At 49.0% G+C, this 22,131-nt stretch overlaps 1 protein-coding gene across 25 annotated transcripts in view; it reads left to right on the top strand.

The window, feature by feature from the left end:
- Positions 1–22,131, top strand: part of LOC139358406 (disco-interacting protein 2 homolog C-like) — a 229,441-nt gene that overhangs the window by 122,991 nt on the left and 84,319 nt on the right. For 2 of the 25 annotated variants that reach the window (XM_071078954.1, XM_071078949.1), the window contains exon 2: positions 21,592–21,683. The exons of 22 other annotated variants lie outside the window; for them this stretch is intronic. The gene's annotated coding sequence lies outside the window, so the exon portion shown is untranslated. Of the gene's footprint in view, positions 1–19,966; positions 21,684–22,131 lie in introns of those variants that run through there. One more of the 25 variants, XM_071078948.1, reaches the window with a different exon arrangement.

Here is a 22,131-nt window from a genome sequence, read left to right as displayed (position 1 = left end):
GCCTGAAACCTGGACCCCTTCCACAGCCTCCGCGGCACTTGTGGTGGTATGCGGGACATGGCCCTTGGAACTCCAAGCCCTACCCTGGCATGCCCGCCCACTGGGGCGTCTCGGGCACCTGCTGTGTGCTAGGCTCCGTGGTGGGGTGGGCGGTAGCAAGGGCTGTGGGGTAGAGTGGACACGGTACGCGGATGATGAGAAGCGTCAGGGAGGCAGTGAGAGCACAGCTGAGACCTGCAAGGAGGGGACTGGCTGTGGGTGTTGGGGCTCAGGGAGCTGCCTCTACCCAGAGCCACAGTGGCCAGTGAGGGCAGAGCAGGGGACCGAGGCCCAGGGAAGCCGTGTGTATGGTTCGCATCAGGTGTGCGGGTCTGCCGGGCTGTGCGGCCCTTCTCAGTCCTGGCTGGGCCTGGGGTCCCAGAGGGAATGGAGGGTCTTTGCATCTCCCTCCTCTTGCTTCCCTGCTGCTTCCTGGTCAAGGGATGCTTCTTTATTGCAACTCTGGCAGTTATTGTGCATACTAAGAGGAGTTTCACAAAATCATAGGGGGAGAGGCGGACTAGGGATTCATTTTTTTTCTCCCCCTGATTTTATACGGAGGCTTCTACTATCCCTTAGTGTGGAGGCAGAGTGCAGATGCTCTACAGTTCTCTGTCCAGGAAGAGAAGAGCTGCTGGGAAGCCACAGAGCTGATCATTGCAATAGCTCTGACATTTTAAAGTGGGAAAATGCTGATGTCTATAATAATCAGAGTAAAACTTCAGTAGCTTCAACATAAAGATTCTGAGATGATCTTAGAGCCATTTTGTCCCTAGATCCTTCTACAGTGTGGAGTGTGACATCTCTACCAGCCGCTGGTCAGTGGCCGCCTGGGGGTAACTGAATGCTTGAAGTGTAAATGAGAACTTCTAATTTTATTTAATTTTAGTCAAATTTAAATAGCTATATGGGCCGGGCACCGTGGCTCATGCGTGTGTTCCCAGCAGTTTGGGAGGTCGAGGCGGGTGGATCATGTGAATTCAGGTGTTCAAGACCAGCCTGACCAACAAGGTGAAATCCCATCTGTACTTAAAAATATAAAAAATGAGTTGGGCGTGGTGACAGGCGCCTGTAATCCCAGCTACTCGGGAGGCCGAGGCAGAAGAATCACTTGAACTCGAGAGGCAGAGGTTGCAGCAAGCCGAGATCGAGCCACTGCACTCCAGCCTGGGTGACAGAGGGAGACTCTGTCTTAAGAAAAAAAAAAGATTTTAAAAAACCCTACATGCCCCTAGTTGCCTCTGTAGGAGACGGCATGGTTCCAGAAGGTAGACTTTGTGTTGAGGACTCTGCAGCGTCAGGCTGGAGACAGTCTCCCTTCCTAGCAGCGTGGGCCGCTGGGTCCTCTACCAGAAGGGATGGTGGCGTCTCTGGGAGGTATTTGTGGACTCAGATCTGTGTGGATTAGTGACTTGTGTTACTCACAGATACTTAATTTTATGGGTAAATGAATACCTGGACTGGCTGCAACTTCAGGGCGAGATTCGGGAGTAGGGAGTGAAAAGTGACGACGGAACCCTGGGCTTGTCCTGCCATCCCCAGGAACCGGTCGGGGTGCCTTCTCGTCTGAAGTCCCAGCACGTGGTCAGGGTACCCCTCCCCTCTGAACCCCCCCGGAAGTGATCGGGGCACCAATCCCCTCTGAAGCCCCAGCACCTGGTCGGGGCACCCCTCCCTTCTGAATCCCCCAGCACATGGTCGGGGAGCCCCTCCCTTCTGAATCCCCCAGTACCTGGTCGGGGCGCCCCTCCCTTCTAAAGCCCCCAGACCTTCCTGGCCTGCGGTGCTGCTTCTCCAAATTCTGCCCTTGGCTGTTTTCTAGGAATCACCTGTACCCGAACAGGCTGCGTGTGTCACTTCTTGTCGGATCTGGGTCGACGGTGAAGCTCATTTATCTTGTCTTCCTCCTCACGTGCCATATCTCACCTGTTGTCTGTCTGAGTTTGTGTGAGTGCGTGTTGTGCGTTCTCAGGCTGTGCTTGGTGCTTAGGTGACAAGAACGTCTTAGAGCAAGGGACTGCCTGCTCCAAAGGACGCTGTGAATGAATGGAGACACGGTTTACTTGTGGGGTTTAAATTTCCTTGGTGTTGGAGGCAATTAGGGGGAAACAAGGTCTAAAAAAGCCCCTGGGGATGAGGAAGGCAATAATGAAAGAAATTACTCTATACACACTTAGCAGTTGGTTTAATTTGTAGGTGAATTTTGCATTTTGAGAACTACTAAAGCTATTGTTTGTAGGGATTCCTTGATGAGCTTCTTGTTTTCTGTCAAGTAGAAAGTAAAGTGGATCGGTTTTGCCTTTAATTCTGACTGACTAGAATCTACTTCCTTTTTCCCCCCCATTCACGTTAGGGTGGGGATTGGACTAGAAGAGCTGTAGGATCTCTTTATTTCTGATCTTAAATGAATTTTTTCTTTAATTAGTTTTTTTGTTTGTTTTGTTTTGTTTTGTTTTCGGTGAGCTATTACTTTTTCCTTCAATGCACTGTTCTTTGGTTTGGAAAACGGGCTCTATTTGTACCGTGCTTTAAATGTACACAATGGTTCTAAATTGCTACTTTTCGTTAAAGTTAGATACAACATCTTAATTGAAATGTCATCCATAATTGAGGCACAGTCTGAGGCCTGGAGACCCCTCTTGTCACTTCCTTCCAGCCGTGTCTCCTTCTCTGGCCACGTTGCCCCTGGCCACATCTCCTCCCCCCACCACGCCGTGTCATCCCCCCACCACGTCACCTCTGGTCACATCAACTCCCTCCCGGCCACATCACCTCTGGCCTCACTGCCTGCCTCCCTCTCTCCCTGGTAGCCTCTGTGACTCCTGCTGTCTACCCTCCCGTGGGTCTGTTCAAGGCTCCTTCCCCGTTTTCCACTCCTGAGTGGGTCTCAGGGCCTGGATGTTTCACAGGATGCAAGTTTCTTCCCTTCCAGCCGCGGGTCTCTGAGCGACAAGTCCAGAGAGGGCACTAAGCTCTCCTTACCCACCTCGAGGTCCCGAGCCCTGACCGCCGACCACCAGGGCTTTTCTGCAAGGTGTGGGGCAGACTCATGCGTGAATTGGACAAAAAAGGTGCTTCTAGGAATCCTTGTTTTAAGTGCACTGGAGCAGAGATGGGGAGAGGGGACCACCTCTCCCAATTGCTCAGAATTGGGCCCTGCTCACAGCCAATGAGGCAACATAAGCACCTCCTAAATGAAGCATTCCACACACTGATTTTACACATGACGGTTGTGATGGCTGGAAAAGGCTTCACACAACGAGTGAGTTTGAGCTGCATTTGAAGGAAGAACAGGTCCCTGTAGGTGGAAATGAAAGATAAGGGTGACCCAAGCCATCAGCAGCAGCGGGGGTGGGGTGGTACAGACTCCCCATGGATGGTGGGCATGGCTGAAATGCAGGAGAGGGCAGGGGTGCGAAGGAACAGCAGGGCGGCAGTAAAATTCCCCTGCAGAGAGGGGACGTGACTGAGATATTACCACATGTATACAACTGAGAGATGATCTGAGGATGATTTCTGGGAGCCTATGGGAAGAGCACGTGGTCATCATCAGTTCCCGGGATCTCTTTTTATGAAGTGAAAACAGTCATGCCTCTGCCTATCTTGTGAGCTGTTAAGATCAAATCAGATAATCTTCAGCAAGCCTTGTAAATGCTAAAGGTTATGACAGACTGTTCCAGCCCGCTTGTCTCCACCCTCCTTTCCTATTCGGTAACGTGAACCCTGCTGGGTACCTCACTATCTGCCTGGCTTCCTCCTCCATAACGTGAGCCTTGAGTACTTGCTGGGTACCTCGCTGTGCACCTTCCTTCCTCAGTAACGTGAGCCCTGAGTATTTGCTGGATACCTCGCTGCCTGCCATACAGCTGGCTGTAGAATTGTCAAACGCACTTGACTGGCACATAAACAGAAGTGCTCGCCAGGCCTTGGAAGGGCTTTCTGACATGTGGGTGCCTTCTGTTCCCTGTTAGGCTGGAGCTGCAGGAGCCCTCCTAGACCAGACAGAGGACCAAGGCTGGGGCCTCGGGGTGGGGGCTGGGGGATCTCCCTGGGTGTATTGTGTGGGTGAGAGCAAACTTCAGTCCCGCTGTGGCATTGGGATTCAGGGTTCCTTCTGGAATGTTCTGAGTGAGAAACAGGAAGTGTGCACAGGTGCGTCTTCTGCGGATTTTATGGTTATCTCTTGGGAGAGCACTGGTGCCTCTGAACTATGAACCTGCAGAACCACTTCTTCCACTAACGGCCGCCTTTATATAAAGAATGACTTACAAAAGATGCCACTTCAGATGGAGGTATTTGCAGGTGTGGCCTGAAAAATGAACAAAATGACTTTCATCTCAAGGAAAGTACCTTACATTATTCCCAATGATAGACATTTGAGCTTTCCAGCGAATATTAAAATATAAAAATCTTGTGTCTACCACTTTCTCATGTGATTAATGATATTGATGCGGTTTGGTTTGGTTTGGTTTGGTTTGGTTTGGTTTTTTACATATAACGAAATGTGGAAGCTGCTCATAACTCTGAATTAGTGTTATCTAACCAATGTGTGATTACAAAATCGTGTGCTGGTAAAAGCCATTCAAGTGCAAGACGGACCAGTTGACTTAGAAGGAATTGGGGCAGAAAGGTCCAACGAGCAGAGCACAGACTGTGTTGCAGACAGCCTGTACGGAAGTGCCACTTGTTACATTTGGCAGCAGAGAATAACTAAAGTGATCTGAAAACACAGTGAAAATACCGCTTCCTAATTGTATATCAGTATGGGGTTGGACTTTCTTCATAAACTTCAGTCACGGTTCTACAGCCCACTGAACGCAGATGCAGGCATGAGAACCCTGCTGTCTGAGGTGCAGAGATGTTAGGTGTTTTCACAGCACCACAAACTGTTGCCACGCTGCTGCTTATTTTGGAAAATGGTTTCTTCTTTAAGACTGTGTTAAGATGTAATGACTTTATCCTTGTAAAATAAACTAAATTGTTACTTTTTTTTTTTTTTTTTTTGAGACGGAGTCTTGCTCTGCCACGCAGGCCGGAGTGCGGTGGTGTGACCTCAGCTCACTTCAACCTCTGCCTCCTGAGTTCAAACGATTCTCCTGCCTCAGCCTCCCTAGTAGCTGGTACTACAGGTGTTCGGCACCATGCCAGGCTAATTTTTGTATTTTTAGTAGAGACGGGGTTTCACCATGTTGGCCAGGCCGGTCTCGAACTCCTGACCTCAAGTGATCCACCTGCCTCTGCCTCCCAAAGTGCTGGGATTACAGGCATGAGCAGCCACCACTCCCGGCTTGATGAGAAAGCTTTTTTGTGCTCTTTAATAAAGTGCAAAGGGTTCCTGAGACCCAAAAGTTTGAAAACCACTGGCTTAAACTGACAAAATTGTCCACGATTCTTCAGTGTATCTTCTAATCTGTTGATGGAGAAAGGACGGTAAGGGATGCTTTACTTTTTGCCTTTCACAACTCAGTGGTGCCGGGACAACTTGGGTATCCACATGGAAAAGGATGGACTGGACCCTTCCTCACCGTACAAGCAAAGCTCAACATGAATCCAACGTAAGGAGCTGACTGAGACCCATTCTGTCAGTCTGCTGGGTACCATAACGGACACCACAGACCGTGCGACTTAGACAATAGCATCTTATTTCCTTTTTCCTGGAGACTGGAAGCCTGGGATCAAGGTGGGGGCAAGGTTGGATTCTCTGGGGCCTCACCCCATGCTGTGTAGATGGCGTCTTCTCTGCGTCTTCACAGGTTTCTCTTATGTGCATGGAGCACTAAGGACTGTGTCTAAATTATCTTAAAAGAACACCAGTCATACTGGATCAGGCCCTACTCTTAAGATCTTATGGGACCTAAATTACCAAGCTAAGGCCCTGTATCTAAATACAGTGACATTTTAAGTTTCTGGGGTTGTGACTTTAACATGGAATCTTGGGGGGCGGGGAATGGGACAGTTCAGCCCATGACACCTTCAGGGGAGAATCCTCGAGAAACTGTTAGGTTGGATTAGGCAATGTTTCCTTGGCTGAGGCGTCTAAAGCTATAACAAGCAACTGAAGGGAAAAAGACGGTATCAAAATTAAAAATGTTCATTTCAGAGGATACTATTAAAGTAAAAAGACAACCCACAGAACAGGATACATTATCACGATAAGGACCTGATATCAAGAATATATTTTAAAGCTCTTAATAAAAATCCAATTTAAAAATGGAAAAAGGATTTGAATAGACATTCTCCAGAGAAAGACATATAAATGCCTTAAAAAGCACGTGAGATGTTTAGCAGAATTCGTCATCTTAGAAATGGAAATCAAAACCACTGAGATACCACTTCACAACCACTGGATGGGTAAAATCCCAGTATTGGACAGTGACTTGGTGGTGAATTTGGGAAAACTGAAATCTTGATATATTGCTAGTGGGAAGGGAAGTAAAATGGTACAGTTGATTTGGAAAAGTCTGGCAGTTCCTCAGAAAAGTTATGCATGAAATCACCATACGACCCAGGAATTTCACTCCTAGGCATATGCCCAAGAAAATTGAAAACATTTTTACAAACAAAAAAAAAAATCTTATGCAAGAATCTTCAGAGCAGCATTATTTGTAGTAGTAGAAACAGTCCAGGTGTCTGTCAACAGGTCACTCACTGTGAGATTCCACTCACCTTGGACGTGAAAGATGTCAGCACCGAAGGTCACGCCAAAGGTCATGCACTGTACGATTCTTCTCACAACAGATGTCCAGAATGGGCAAATCCAGAGAAACGGAAGTCGGCTGGCGATTGCCAGGTGCTGGCGGAAGGAAGGAGCAGGTGCTGACTCTTAATGGGTTCAAGGTTTCTTTGGCCCATGGTGAAAAAGTCCCAGAATTACATACTAGTGGTTGATGTGCAGCTTTGAGAATGTGCTAAAAAGACTGAATTGTATCCTTTAATATTGGGGCTTTTATGGTTTGTAAATTCCTTTCAATTTAAAAAGGAACTCAAGAACTTCTTTGGTGTTGATATTTAGATGGTGAAAGAGACAGTATCCAAAACAAGTTACTATGTAACTCACGTCGACAGAGTTAAACTTCATATTCTGAGGATCTTAAAGGAAGTGTGTGAGCCTAGGAGACACAACGATCCTACACTAGATGTTACACCCCATCTTACTGATTTCTATCTCTCATAACCATATTCAGGGAAAACCGACATGTAAACGTGAGCTACATGCTATGCAGAGGCACACTCCTCTTACCCGGATGATCTTTAGTGGCACAGTAAGAGATGAGGTCATAGCAACGTTAGTTTAGTTAAATTTCTATGGCAACAGAAATTTGGCACATCTGATGAGTTAGATCTCTCTGCACAGCTCCTAATGGGGTTGCCCATTTCTGTCTGGTGTCTGTGTATATTCTTGCTGTGGAAATAAGTGATAGCACCTGCACAAACACTTGCCCGGAAACGTGCACGAAGCTGGTGAAGGCAGAGGACAGGCAACAGGGAAGCATGGCTCAGCCCTGGCAAAGAAGACCGTTATTCCGAACGCAGAAGATTCAGGAACACAGTCGTTGGGAAGACTGGTGATGTCCGTGGATCTCACTGCTGTTGTGTTGTATCTGTGCAGCGAGTTACCGGAGCTGTCAGAACCGCACGTGTTGGTATTGGTATCATCACTCAATGCTTCTGACTTTTCCTGGTGCTGAGGATGACTGCATGTGGCGGAAGCAAAGTACTGACCTAGCACAGATCATCAGATCCCAGTTCTTTTTTATGAAGGGGGGCAGGATTAGAACCATCCCCCCACACTCCCCAATCCTATAAGAACTGGGATCTGATGATCTGTGCTGTTGAGAGAGGCAGGGTTAGAACGCCCCACTCCCCAATCCCATTGTTGAAAATAATAGTTGGCTTGGGAGGGTTTTTTCTCCTAAGGTTGAAGCTGTGCATTTCTGGAGCCTGGGCTGTCAGCCATGGTGACTGGGGAATGCTGGGGCTGCGGTCGTCCGGCCGCTGGTGGGTCCTGCCTCTTTGACACCGTTCATTTCTGAAGCTTGCTTTCCCCGGTGTTGGAAGTAGCAGCACTGGAAGAATGGCCGCCTTCCTACAGTGAAGCTCTGGCAGAAGAGGAGAAGACACGGAGCGTCTGTTCAAGGACGTGACGTTCTGGGCACCGCACCATGCGTTCTGCTTCTCAGCGGTGCCTCTTGGTTGATGTTACCATCACCTGGCATTTCCCAGGAGGTAACTCGCAGATGTCACACTGATGGAAAGCCGCAGCAGCGCGGTTCGAGTCCAGGGCCAGCTGGAGCACATCAGCAAGGTCAGGCTGGATACATGTGCTTGCTGACAGGAAAATGACAGGAAATATGTCATTTCAGGGAAATGACAGGAAATGTGCTTGCTGACAGGAAAATGACAGGAAGACGACAGGAAAGAGGCCCATGAGGAGAGGAACCAGTGGATTCAAGGCGGGGAACTGAAGGAGCGAGTCATCACAGGGTGGGAGGCTCAGGAGCCAGCAGGCAAGTGGGATGTGGCCTCAGGGTGCTGCTGGGTTGGTGAGGGGCCTTCTGTGACTTTTCTAAGAGTGCAGTCAATTGTAGGGGTGGGTGCCGGCTCCCGGCTCCCGCACATAAGAGCCAAGCGTCTTGCAGGAGACCAACGTGTGCACTGGGAGTTCCTAGTTGCGTGTCCCAGCATGCGGCCCAGAGGCCCCTGACAAAGCTCAGTGCACCAGGGACACAGTGGACTTTTGGTTCCTGACCCAACGAGGAAGTGAGGGAGTGAGTGAGGGCCGAGACACAGATGCAAGGATGCACAGGATGGGGTGCAGTCAGGTGGAGAGTCATGCTGTGGGGTCCGGGAGAGATGGGTTCGAGAATAAATGGGACCGGGTTGCAGTCAAGTGGAGAGTCATGCTGCTGGGGTCTGGGAAATGTGTTGTGTTTGCTTCTATGTGAACAGCGGGACCTGAGCATGTCTGTGCTTTGACGTTTAATCTGTACACTATCCTTGGCAGGGTGTGTATCTCTGTGGCAGAGGACACCCCGGCCACAGTGGATGTCAGTGGCGGTGGCTGGACTCACGGTCCGTGAATGTTGCATGATCGAACGCGTTTGGTACATTCTCAGCTCCTGCCCAGGTGCCTCCCGAGTATCCGGTGCTGTGGCTCCCCACACCCTTCCCATCTGTGTGTAGCATGACCACCATCTTCCTACCATGTGTTTGTGCTACCACGGCTGCCATGTCTAACGGGCGCTTTGCTTTCCAGCTACTTTCCTATAACCAAACCCTTGAACGACTTTGCCTGCGTTTCAGAGATGATTAGGGTATTAGTCTTTCAAGATTGCTCTGAGGATTTCCAAAAGCAAATGCAACTTACAGGGTGCAAGATATTGGAAATGACAGTAATTATAGATGAGTTTTCTCAGTGTGTTGATTGCGGTAAAATTACATAGCACTCTATTTTTAAGTGTATGGTTTGGAGGCATTAAGTGTGTTCACACTGTGGTGCCACGATCACCGCCATCCATCTCCAGAACTTCCTGGTCTCCCCACGCTTGAAACTCGGTCTACCCAACACCAGCTCTCCTCCCGCCCCAGCTCTGGGAAGCACTACAGGTTGCTTACAAAATAGGCTTTTTCAGTAAGAGAAGGGGAAGGAAAAGAGCTCTAAAGACTGTCTTGAGATTTGAGGAAGTGTTTTAGGTTTTGTTGTCTGGTTCCCGGTGTAAAGGAACTATTGAAGACGTGGGAAGGCGAAGGTCTGTGATCTCAGGAAGTGCTGGGCTGGGCAGCTTTCCCGCTGTGACGGGGGCACTTGCCCTCAAACCCGCCTGAGATAATCGCGTGAGGATGGTGCTGCATTGTGACAGCTCTGAACTTGGTCTCCTTGAACGTTGCCAAGTACATAAGCTTTGGCGGTTACCGTCTAATGTCTGCGGGAGACCTAGAATTTGAACATTGTTGACTTTAGAACACTCTCATTTTTATAACACTCTACCTGTTCTCAACAATAGGAAATATGCTGTGTCCTTTTTTTTAACGCCTTAATATTCTGTGTTGCGGTGGCAGTAGTTGCAGCGGACGCTACTTCTGGTTCATGGTCATCGCCAAACACAAGCTTCTGGAAACCGTGTGAAAAATGAAGGGGAAAGTGCTTTTCTGCAAAGGGCTTTTTTGAACATCCTGTTTTTTTCTGGAATATCTGTTGTGGTGTAAAACGTTTTCATATTTAGGGGTTTGTAACGTGTTTTATACTGGTTAGCTTTGAAACCCCATGTTTTTGCATGTCATGGGGCTGCTTTATCCTATTCTGTGATATAGCTGGTTTGCAAAACTATTGGTTATTTCACTTTAAAAACCAAAGCAGCTTACAGATTGAGTGTGATTCCTGTAAGAATTTAATTGTAAAATTGATTTGTGTTCAATAAGCTTACTGGAATGGCTAGATCCGTGGACAAAAAGATAAGAACATGTCAAGTCTCTGGGCCAGGAAGGACTTCCAAATAATACAAGTGATACACGGTAATTTCTTAACAAACAATTAGATTTAGTATATAACTGGTTTAAAACCTCTATATTTTCTATTATAGCCATTCCACAGTGCCCATGGGGGTGGGCTGCAGGACTGCCTATGGAATCCAAGGTCTGTGGGCACTCAGGTCCCTGCAATAAAATGGCATCGTGTTTGCATATGACATATGCACATCCTCCTGCAGACAGTCATGTCAGGGTTGCTCGTAACAGCTATACCATGCACATGCCATGCGAGTAGTTGTTTAATGAATAATAAAGTCTGAATGCTTAGTACAAACACATTAAAAAAAAATCTTGATCTATGGTTGGTTGAATCCACAGGCCTGGAACCCCGGGAGAGAGTACAAACTCTAGAAGCAAAACGAACAAAGCACTTGAGGTCAGCAGTGACGGGTGTGGAATCACACTGAATCTCATGTGTTTTGCTGTCTGTGTCACTGTGTCCCGTGTAAACGGGAATCATTTGTAGCTTAAGGTAAAATAGGTAACAGGAAACACTACAGAATGGGCACGAAGGCGCGCCACTCATTACCCCGTGTTACAGCCAAGCATCTGCCTCCTGGGGAAGGATCTGTTCTGTGGGGAGACTAGATGTTGATGATTTCCGGATGTGTGAAGGGAAACTCCCTCCGAGAAGCGTGGCTTTGGCCGGAGCACATCAGATGAGAGTTAGCGCGGCATGGAGTTTCCACAGTGCCCCTCAGGCCTGCTGCTTCTCTCCTCTCCCCACCCCTGGCCCTGACGCTTACCAAGGGAGGAAAGTTCAGCTCCAGCTGAGCCCCGCACAGGGCTGTGGGTCTCTAGGGCAGGTGCCACCTTCGTCTGAACAGGCTGTGTCAGAGGAGGGTCTGGCTGTACTTGAGCTGTGAGAGATGCTCTGAGAGATCCAGCATCCTGAAAACCCAGGTGCTGAAGGTTCCTCCTCTTCCACCATCCTGCGGGGAAGGGGGTCTTATCCTGCTTCCCCTCAACCCGAGCTGACTTCTTGTCTGTTCTGTACACCTAGGTTTTCAGAGCAGTTATTGTTAATCATCTAGCAGACAAACAACCATAAGGTGATAGCCTGGGAGGGTAGACGGCGCTGGAAGGTAGTTTTCTGAATAACAGCGTTCAGTTTCCTGTTTTGCCGTCATTTGACCCAAGGCCCCAAGATAATTGAAATACCGTCAGCCAAACACCGATTTTTTACCTGAGGTTTTTTTTTTTTTTTCTTTTTAAGTTATGGGTGCAAACTTATAACCAGGGACCTGACAAAAGAGAAGGATTTATTTGCAAAGTGAATGTCGGGGATGGTTGGCATTTGCCAACTCTGACTAGCAGGGACCCAGGCTGCTTCCGTTCTGCCGCCCGACTCCTGACCCTCCAGCTCCTGACCCTGTTCCCACCAGCAGGAAGAGGAGCGGGAAGGTGCCTTTTCCCCTTTAAGGTGATGAGGTGAGAGTTGCACCTGCCAGTTTGCTAGTCCCTGGGGTGATTCTCCAGCATGGGTGGGAGTTGGGTTTGGAGGCCTGAGCCCCGTGAAGCTGGGGTTGCTGTTCCCTGAGCAGCAGGAAACTGGACTCTGGGAAGTGGGGTCAGAGGGTAGCATCCGCAGGAGGGGCCTCTCGTCCCGTTTGACATCTTCACTGCAAAAGGGGGTGTGGGCTTCATGGTCCATTGACAAATAGAACGTTATTTTTGTGTTGTTTTTTAAGCACATCGAATCCTAATTCCTTTGGCCTTTACTAAAGTGGCATTTTGTAATTCCACATGATTTCATTGATATACTCGCAGGAAAGAATGCTTCCTGTAAACCAGAAGGATCTCTGAGACGGTTCTCGGCCCATAGAGAGTTCATTTTCCCAAGGTGAAAGACACAGCCTCAGGCGGGGTTGAGGACACACTGCAACAGCCTCAGGAAGTCCTGGACATGTGTCCAAGGTGTTTGGGACACAACTTGGTCTTACACATTTTAGGGAGACGTGAGACATCAATATATATGAGATGTACGTTGGTTCGGTCCAGGAAGGGAGGCACGGCTCCAAGCAGGGATGGGTTTCCAGGTCACAGGTAGATCAGACAAATGTGTTTCTGGTGTACCTTTCCAGAGGAAGCAGCCAGATCCGCATTTATCTCCGTGTGCAGATGGGGACTTTGAATTCTCTCCTCTGTCCATGAGGAATTTCCTTGTGGATCGGTTGTGAGGGAGGTACGTGGCTTTTTTTCCTCCTCCCCCCAGTAGCTGTCTCTGTTCGGAAGAGCATGGGAGGCAGGTTTGCTCTAAGCTCTTCCTCACTATGACGTCCCTTTATCGTAGTGATTTTGGGGTCCTGAGATGTAGTTTCAACTTCATGTTTCTGAACACACTGGCACTGGAAACAGTATTGTAGGAGGCATCTAACTTACTTAGAAGAAGAATCTATTTGGAAGGACTTGAGCACATTCCTCCTTGAGAGAACCAAGCCTTTGTTTAGTTTGCTTTGCCCCGAGGCTGTTACGCTGCCCCAGGCTGTGCGGCCTTAGAAAGCTGTGCCCCTGTGAGCTACTGCCTGTGGAATCTGGTGACTTTGAAGTTAATCCAGCAGCTACATGTTTTGGAAAGCAGATTGCCTCTTAAAGTGTTGGTGATTATGATTCTAGCACTAGAATTTCAGTGTGTATTTTCCACCTTCTTACTTTGTCTCCTCATACACTGAGATACTGCTGCATTTGCCCTTAGGCTTCACGGAGGGAGGGTCAGTTCTCACCCTTTCTTAGATATTGATCTTGAACGGACAGAATCGAGATTCAGAAAAACTCTCGAGCTGTGAGAGTGTGCTGATATCTATGTAAGTGGGGTTCATGTGTCAAACTCAGGTTTAAGAAAAACCAATTCTAGGCTGGGCATAGTGACTCACACCTGTCATCCCAGCACCTTGGGAGACTGAGGTGGGCAGTTCACTTTTGAGCCCAGGAATTCGAGACCAGCCTGGGGAACATAGCAAGACCCTGACTCTACAAAAAATTAAATAGGAGTGGTGATGTATACCTGTGGGCCCAGCTACTCGGAAGCTGAGGCTGGAGGTTCACCCAAGCCTGGCAGGTTGAGGCTGCAGTGAACCATGATAGCACCACTGTACTTATGGTGCACTGTGCCTGAGTGACAGAAGAACAACCACCCCCCCACACACAAAGTATCAATTCATGCAGTGGCCAGTTCTGCTGGGACCACCTGTTAAGGCTACTCTGGGCCTCACGGTGTGAGAAGGGTCTGTCCAGCGGTGAGAAGGAGTGGCTTGAAGGCCTAAAAGCCAGTTGCTGTGGTTCAGCATGACTGCGGGTGTGGAGTTGGGGGAACGGCTCTCCATGGCATGAGTGGGTAAACGGATGGGCTTCCAGAACGAGCCCCTGTGACTTTGCCTGGTTTGCATCCGTCCAATACAAATCCACAGGCTCTTACTCTAGCAGCTTCTGCCGGGGCTGATGGACTGGCCTGGGGACAGAGGGTGCCCTCAGAGCCTCAGGGTGCTGTCTGGTTTAGGAAGAGCACTTAGTCACCTAGATCTAGGATTTATGACACTACAAGGGGACTTGTCACACTCGGAGCAGCAGCCATCTGCATTCTAGACTTGGTTCTAGGTGAAGTATTTTGGAGCCTGTTGGTACCCTGTGTTCTGTTTATGTGTAAAACAAGTTAGAGTTATAACTAGTTAAAACCTATTTTTAAAATTTTGCCACAGAATATGGCAATTGTGGTGGAGCCTGGCCAGAGACCCCCACACTTGGACGCTGCCGTGTGCTGGGGCTGCAGGCGTTGACTGCATCTGCTGTCCCTCCCGGCGTGTCTGTGTTCTTGACACGGGCGCCCATCGAGGCTCGGCCTGTGAGAATCGTGCCACCGTTTGTCTCCATGTTCCTCTGAGGTTCCGCAGACTTCACGGTCCCATGGCAGAGCGTACGGTATCTGCTTGCGTACGCTCTGATTTCCCCAAACCCCAGGACAGGCCAAGAGTTAGTTACACACAACTGCAGAGGGCCCCGTGGTGTGGATTTGCGGTGACACAGCCTTTCCCCAGCTCGGCCTTCGTCTCCAGAGTTGGCTTTAGGGCGATAGAAGCTTCCTTCAGACTGGGGGGCCCTGAAGCTTTGGTGCTAGGAATTCGGTGAGCAGCACGGATGATACCCCATTTCTCTGCATTTGTAGCAATAGTTGTTAACATGACCACGAGATGTACAGAGGAAGGAAAAAGGAGGTTTTATTTTCAGAGTAACACTCTGTGCTTTGGGAAATGTGGTCTTGGGGGAGCTGTAAGCACACGCCCCTCAGGAGGAGAGGAGGCCGCGGCGTTACACGTTCCGGGGTTTGTTGGCTGTGTGTGTTCATCGGGCTCAAGGAATGTCTGAACGTTTACAGGGAAAGTGGGGTTTGTTCATCCGGTTCGTGCAATGTCTGAACACTTACAGGGAAAGTCTAGCACACATGCAGTGAGTTAACCTGTAACATCCATGTTCGCCTTGGGGCGAGCGTAACATTTGAAATGAAGTGGACTGGGCGTGTCATGTACAAAGGTGAGCTGTTGGGCGCAGACGTTTATGCGCAGCCTCAGTCACAGCCAGGACTGGCTCAAGGTCTGCAGCTTGTGGCGGGAAAGGACACTCACGAGGTCATTCTGTCCAGTTGGGGCTGCCGGCAGGGTCCGGGGGGGGGGTTGTCTGGTCAGCCAGCGTCTGGAGTCCACCCAGGTCCCGTGGACAGCGTTCCTCTAAACCAGGCTTCTGATTGTGGAGGAGACTTCATGCTGGTTAACACACTTTACAGGAGTACTGCCGTGGGGCTTTGGGGTTGACCTTCCCTATGATGCCAGTTACATTTCTCTCCAGATCTCATCATAGCCACAGAGATTGTACCTCCTCTGACAGCTGGGGGTGCCATGTTGATATAGTAATTTATTGTATTAAACTTTTTATTACTATTTTAATAACCTTTTTTTTTTCTTTTTAAAGAGATAGGGTATTGCTGTGTTACTCAAGCCAGTCTTGAACTCCTGGCCTCAAGCAATCCTCCCACCTCGGCCTCCCAAAGTGCTGGGCTTATAGACGTGAGCCAGTGCGCCCAGCCTACAGCCATGTTTTTAAAACTCAGCTGTTTAAAAATCCTACTCCTTTCACCCCCTCAAGCAGGCTGGTTGGCCTTGTGCAAACTGGGGTGTCACGATCTTAGCCTCCCCCTTTTATTTTTCTCTTTGGCCTCAAGTTCTGATGAGAACAGCAGTTACAAAATGGGCATTAGGTGATTCTTCCGTTACTAAAGCCAGAATTCTCACTAGTTGGAGATGTTTGTCCCCAGGATCCCAGAAAGCTGTTTTGAATCAAGCCCGTAGTAAATAAGTAAGGAACTAAACTCTTGGTCCTCTACTTAGTACCAGGGGAATGGGTTAGTTGCTGATGCCCTTTGATCTGTGCTCACGTGCTGCATCTCATCACGGGAAGCAGAGTTGCCCTGTGGAATAAAGCCCGGCTCATGGTGGCAGGTCGAGACGCTCGGGGCTGTCAGTCCCTTATACAGCGGCAGACTTGGAGACTCAGCATCGCGTGCAGAGCCCGGGCAACCGGAGTGCATCCACTTTAGAGACCACACGGACGGTCGGTAAGGTGGACGTCCGGGCATATGGCCTTGATAGGCCCACTGCGAGATGAATTAGGAATTCGTTAGCAAAGAAATCAAACTCGCCTATGGGTCCCAGCTGCTTGGAAGGCTGAGGCGGGAGGATTGCTTGAGCCAGAAAGTCAAGGCCGCGATGAGCCATGATTGTAATACTGTACTCCGGCCTGGGTGACATAGCGAGACTCCAAGTCAAAAAAAAAAAAACCACAAAAAAACCCCTCAAACCTTACTCTTCATAGCAGGAGGGAGAATTTGTCAAAGTAACTGCAACAAAATCTTAGATGATATAATTTCAGTGGCTAAGTGAGCTGTCCATCCCACGTGGCTGGCTCACAACGCAACAGAGCCAGGTGCTGCTGCAACTGCCCCCCTCCCCACCCGATTGCTTGTGGACATTTTCTGTTTCCCCATATCTCCCTTTTGGATACATAGCTCGCTACTTTATAGCTAAGCATCAGTAAAACAGGTTGTCTATTTTGAAAAGTAACTATTATGTCTTTTAAGGACAGAAAATGAAGCAGGTGACAATAGCATGGCGATCTGGTGAATAGATTTAGAGGAATATTTAATACTTGGCACCACTCTGAACCCTTCTTCTCTCATGCTAAGTTACAGCTACCGCCTTCTAGGACAAAACACTTTCAGCTCTGTGAGTAGGAATTAAACATGTTCTAAATCAGAAGTTTTAGTTAAGCAGTATTTTACGTGAATGCCCAGATCCTAAGTGTTTACTGTACTGGGGTGTGGTGTTGAAGAAGGAACGAGGGCTTGGGGCTGTGTTTATGGTGCAGCGTCCGGGTTCCCATATGTGAGATGAGGGCCATGAGACACGGCCTGGAAGGTTCAGACTGTGGGATTGAATGGATCTACCCACTCCTGGAAAGCCTCAAGTCTAACTTGACTTGGGCTGGTTTTAGGGAGATGCTGGCAGCGCTGCCCTCACAGGTTACCGGGAGGGGCTCTGGCACCGTCCCCGTCAGGTGTCTCATGATCAGTCCAGCTTGCTCTTCTCAGAAGCTGCTGGTCGTGTTCTCGTTCCTGTTGTTTGTTGCGTGTTATTTAGGGTTCTGTTCATGTGGGGACCTAGGAATTTTTCACAGTGAGAGGAGAGCCGCTGAGCCGCCTTCCTGCCTGGACGCCAGCCCCACGGAGGACCGTAACTGCTTGAGGTTGGCTTCTGCCCCCGGCCTCACCTGTGGAGGCATTGATGCAGTGGTACTTTCTAAGCTCCTGGGGCACACAGTGCTGTTGTGTGGATCCACAGGCTACTGTGGCGTCCAAGCACGTGCTCCCGGAGGAGAGGACTCTGCGGGCACTGATAGTGGGAGCTGGCTGAGAGTCCAGCAAGTGAGACTCCCTGTGACGTGCACAGCTGCCATCTGCACAGCCCCTCCTGACGCCAAGATGGTCGTGCGATAAATGTACAAAGCGCGTCTCCAGCAAAAAGCCGCCAAGTGTCCACATCCAGGATATCCACCAAGGTGGCCTTTTGGTGTTAATCCGATGAATGTGAGCGGCAGGTGGTCTGCATTGAGTGTGACTGTGCCACTGCAGTTTTGTTCTCATGTCTTGATGAGCATGAACGGTTCCTGACGAGGGTAGGTAAGGATGCTGTGACCTGAGACTCTGCAGTACTGTAGCTTGAGGAACCAAGGAGTTCTTCTCTCTTGCAAAGCCGTCAGGGAGGATGTTCCAGGCTGGTGACTGCTCCATGAGGTATTCAGAGATCCAGGTTTCTTCCCGACCCCTGCTCTGCATTCCCAGGGACATGGCTGTCCTTGCTGTGGTTGGGACTGGGTGATTGCCATGCTGGCAGGGGAGGCTTAAGGTGAGAGTGGCCGTGATTTACCTAAGTTACATAATGGCAGGGAGCCTGGGAGTAAAGTGTAGCCGTAGCCTTGAGGATGGATGATGGGTGTTGGTGAACGACTGGCTGCACTCACCGCACCTGGCCCAGGAATGGGGAAGGATGGCTGAGTATGCCATTCAATGGTACCTGGTTCTTTCAGATTTGACTTCCTTACGGATTTTCTGCTGTAAAGAGGAGAGAGCCTGTGGTTCTAGGCCAAGCATCTCACTCATCTCATAACATCTTGTATCCCTCAGCCAACATTTATGTCAAGTTTTAGAAGTCCTATCAAACTGGCAAGCATTTCTCAGTTTGGTTTAACCATTGGATTTTATATCTGTGTCTGCATCTCTATTTTACATCTATGTGGTTATTTGACACTCTGTAGTACCTTTGTAATAGGTTCTCTTTGGTGGAAGTTACTTTCAACAAACCCTTGCTGCTACTTGAATTTTCAAGGTTGCAAGTAGAAAGGAGAGAATAAAAACCACATCTTCTCTAATTTTAAAATTTGTTGTTTCTCAAATCACACCAGAAGTACAGATATTACAAATTACAAAAGCAACCAGAATCAAGGTTAAGAGATTTCTGGGCGATTCTGGCTAATCAGCAGTATTTGCTGAGGTGTGTGCAGCAGACCAACATGCCAAAAAGCCCGGGACGGGGGAGAGATGGGAGGCCAGGCTGTGACTTCGGAGGTGCTGTTGCCTCAGGGAGAGGAGCCTAGATGTAGAGAGGATAAATGGACACAGGTGTGACCACCGCCATCCTTGCCGTGGCACGGAGGTCTTTGTACAGGGACCTTTGTGAGCTGAGTTAAAAATTGAAACAGAGAGTGCAATGCATTCTTAGTTTTTAAAATAAAATGCTAATAGAGAACATTTTGTTTGTAAGAATGTAAAATGTTACATCTTTGTTAAAGAATAATAATTTGCTTCTGAGATCTTTGTGACTGAGATTTGAAATCTTAAGTATGGTTTTTTCTTCCATGTTTTATACATATGCACGTATACACATACATGTAAGGTATATAAAAGGAAAATAAGCATATCTGTATTCACATTTATATACACTTCCATAATGTGTATACTTCTAGTCACACATAAGTCTAAGAGACTATGACTTGACTTGATAACCATGAGAGGGTAATTAAATAATTTATCTGCTCTTAGCCTTGCTTTTGTATGTGAGCAGGGACCCTGCGAAACGCGCCTCCCGCGTTCCAGGCCTCACACAGCCCGTGCCAGGTTTTGGAAGCAGGAGTTTGTCTGCAGCCACTTCGGGAAACATGTGGTTGCCAGGATTGCCTAGAGCTCCAGGCTGTCTCCAGTCCCAGCCTCCCTGGGGTAGAAGCTGCCCTACCAGGGGCCTGGACATGGACGTTAGGGCCTGGAGCCAGGGAGCGCTCCTGAAGCGGGGGGCTCCCCTCACGGTTGGGCATGAGAACCGAGGATAGGAGGCGGAACCAGCCTCGGGCCAGTGCACGGCCTCCCTGAAGTGCTTGCGGGAAGCCCCAGCTGTACTTTGCTGACCCCATAGACAGCACCACACTCTGTGAGATCCCCCTGGCCCACCCCTCAGGTTCCTAAAATGATGAAGGTTTCCTGAGCTCTGAATTTTTAGGTCTAGGCTAAAAAGTCCTGGGACAGGCTCACAGGGTTCTTTATGTAGAAATGATGAGTGTGCTGGTGACTCAGAGCAGGCACTGTACCCTCACTCCAGGGTCCTTTGTGCCAGGTGGAAACGAGCGTGTGGGTCACCCAGAGTCCCTGCATCCTCACTCCAGGCACTGCTCTTTGGTTTCTTAATTAAAAGCCTAAAAGCCTTGATAATGAAAATGCATTCTCCCCAGAGAGTCGAGTTTCCGGTTATGGAGGCTCACCTGTAAATGCCGTGCCAGGTCAAATATGCTGAGATCTGGACCAGGTCCTGCTTCCTGCTCACGGCCAAAGCAGGTACTTCATTTGGGAGGTGACCCAGGGGGATATCTGAGAGGCCTGCCGGTCCCCGAGGGATGAATCCGCTGGCCTTCACATTCTGCTCCGGCCTCCATCAGCTCCTTCCTACCTGCAAACTGCCAGCTTTGACGTTGCCATCATTGGAGATATGTTAGGGACTTGGTATGGGTTGACACCCATAGGACCAGCAGATCGTGAAAAGGTGGGAACCAGGGCTGGGAGGGTGGTGACCACGGCCAAACTGAGAACCGTGGTGGGCTGGGAGGTCCATCTTCTGTCTGAAGTGTTTTTTAAAATAAAAAACATTGTCTCAGGAGCATGAGAGGGGAGGCCACAGACGGGGAGAACGCATCTGTAAAAGACTCATCTGATAAAGGCTGTTATCCAAACCGTGCAAGGAACTCTCAAAACTCAACAAGAAAATGAACTACCTGATTAAAAATGGACCAAAGACCTGGACAGATACCCCAACAAAGAAGATACACAGATGGCAAATCTACACGTGGAAAGATGGCCCGCGTCTTATGTCATAGGGCGAGGCGTCACTGTGCACCCATCGGCCTGGCCAAAACCTGAACTCCGACACCACCACGTGCTGGTGGGTGTGTGGGCATCAGGACCCTCACTCATCGCTGGGGGAAGTGGGGCAGCTCCTGTGGGAGGCAGCATGGCGGTTTTCCGTGGAACTAAGCTCTCCGACCACAGAAGCAATCACAGTCCTGGACGTTTACTCGGAGGAGCTGAAAGCTTACTTCCATGCGGAAATGTGCACACAGACATTGACAGCAGCTTTATAATTGCCAAAACTAGAAAGCAACCAAGATGCCCTTCAGTAGGTGAATGGATAAACTGTGGTATGTCAGATACTGGGATATTATTCAGCACTAAAAAGAACTGGACCCCTAAGCCATGAAAATACACAGAAGGATCATAAACGCATGTTGCTAAGTGAGACTCCAATCTGGAAAGGCTGCCTGCTGTCTGAGTCCAACCACAGCACAGTCTGGAAAAGGCAAAGCTGTGGAAACAGTCAAACAATCAGCGGCTGTCAGGGGTTGGGGAGGGGAGAGATGAATGGGAGGAGCATAGGGGGTGTGTAGGGTGGGGCAGCAACTCCAGGTGGGGCTTTCATGGGGGATCCATGCCGTTCCACGTCTGTGAAACCCACAGAGTGAGCAGCAGCAGGCCGAGTCCTCGTGTGAGCTGTGGACTGTGGGTGGTGGTGCCGTGTTGATGCGGGTCTGTCGGTCGTAGAGACATGCTGGTCTGGTGAGGGCAGGAGAATGATGGAGGCTGTGCCTGTGCTGGGAAAGGATATGTGAGGACTCTCTGTACTTTCCTCTTGATTTTGCTATGAACCGAAAACTGCTTTTAAAAACGTCATTGAAAAGGCAAACAAAAAAGTGCTGGCCAGACAACATCAGTGTGAGGGTGTGGCCTGTGTTCTACGTTCAGAATTTCCCTTTTAGAATACACGTATCTAAATTTTTCAAAGTTAAACCTTTGCATTAAGTAACTCACTACCAAGTTACAGTATCAGCTTGAGCACTGCCAGGATGGCCAGGATCCTGTATCCTGACAGGCTTCTCCCCTTACAGGTGCAGTTGACGTCCATGGCCACATCCCAGTAAGCGGCAGGACTGGAATCAGGAGTCAGGCTTTGCGGGACAGAGAGGAAGTGTGAGATCTTGTAAGCACGTGGCTGAGGGCGGGCAGGGAGGAGCCCGTGGCGCAGGGAGCCGGCAGGGATGACTTTTTGACCAGTTTTCCTTATCGCTGAGGCCTTCTTAGACTTGGGGAGTTGGGAGTCCCCACTCTCGGGTGCCTCAGAAACCAAAGGCTGCTTGTAATGCTCAAGTTCCAGATGCCTCAGGGAGAGGTACCTGGGTTGTTGGGTACAGTTCCGTTATTTGCTGCTCGGTGGGATTTGCCTGCAACATTTCTGATTGTTTTTAAGAGCTGATGTTTGAGCTGCTTAAAATCACATATGGATGTCGATTTATCTATAAAAGTTAAGAATGGAATTTGAGTGCAAAGAGTTGTGAAAATGCTCAAGGTGATGTACTAATGTATACATTACATTTGTGGAAATATTTGAAAGTTCAGGATTTACATTAAACACTTCTCTTGATTTTTGT

This window comes from Macaca nemestrina, chromosome 15 (assembly GCF_043159975.1).
Source record: "Macaca nemestrina isolate mMacNem1 chromosome 15, mMacNem.hap1, whole genome shotgun sequence".
Lineage (NCBI taxonomy): Eukaryota > Metazoa > Chordata > Mammalia > Primates > Cercopithecidae > Macaca > Macaca nemestrina.
This window is presented reverse-complemented; position numbering and strand designations above follow the sequence as displayed.